This window comes from Octodon degus, unplaced genomic scaffold (assembly GCF_000260255.1).
Source record: "Octodon degus isolate 3935 unplaced genomic scaffold, OctDeg1.0 scaffold00298, whole genome shotgun sequence".
Classification (NCBI taxonomy): Eukaryota; Metazoa; Chordata; class Mammalia; order Rodentia; family Octodontidae; genus Octodon; species Octodon degus.
The window spans coordinates 611,224-612,176 of NW_004524874.1; positions in this window are offsets into that span (position 1 = coordinate 611,224).

A 953-nucleotide genomic window follows, 5' to 3' on the forward strand; every position below is an offset into this window, starting at 1 on the left:
CCCAGACCTAGAGAAATCATTCCTAAATTTTATTTGGAACCAGAAAGGACCTAGAATAGCAAAGGCAATCCTGGCCAATAAAGACAAGGCAGGAGGCATTACAATTCCTGACTTGAAATTATATTACAAAGCTACTGTGATAAAATCAGCATGGTACTGGCATCAAAATAGACCTGAGGATCAGTGGATTAGATTAGAAGACACTGAAACTCCTACGAACACACTCAGTCACATTATCTTTGACAAAGGGGCCAAACATACTCACTGGAGGAAAGATAGCCTCTTTAACAAATGGTACTGGAAAACTGGCTCTCTACATTCCAAAAACTCAAAGTTGACCCATGTCTATCACCATGCACTAAGCTAAAGTCAAAATGGATTAAAGTTCTAAACATTAAAACAGAAACACTCAATCTCCTGGAAGAGAAAGTAGGAGGAACTCTTGAAGACATAGGGGTAGGCAAAGCATTCATGAACAAAAATCAAATCTCAGGAGAAACACTTGAAAAAATTAACAACTGGGATCTCCTCTTACTGAGAAGTTTTTGCATGTCAAAAGAAATTATCAACAAAGTGAAAAAACAACCCACAAATTTGGAAAAAATCATGAAAAATAAGTACACAGACAAAGGTCTGCTCTCTACAATTTATAAAGAACTAAAAAACACCAGGGCCCCAAAATTTAAAGACCCAGTACCAAAATGGGCATCTGAGATGAACACATACTTCTCAGAGGATGAAATTAAAGAAACAAATAAATATATGAAAAAATGCTCCACATCACTAGCCATCCGTGAGATGCAAATTAAAATAACGTTGAGATATCATCTCACCCCAGAAAGAATGACTATCATAAAGAAATCACCCAACAACAATTGTTGGAGAGGCTGTGGGGATAAAGGAACCCTTCTCTACTGCTGGTGGGAATGTAGATTGGTGCAACCATTATGGAA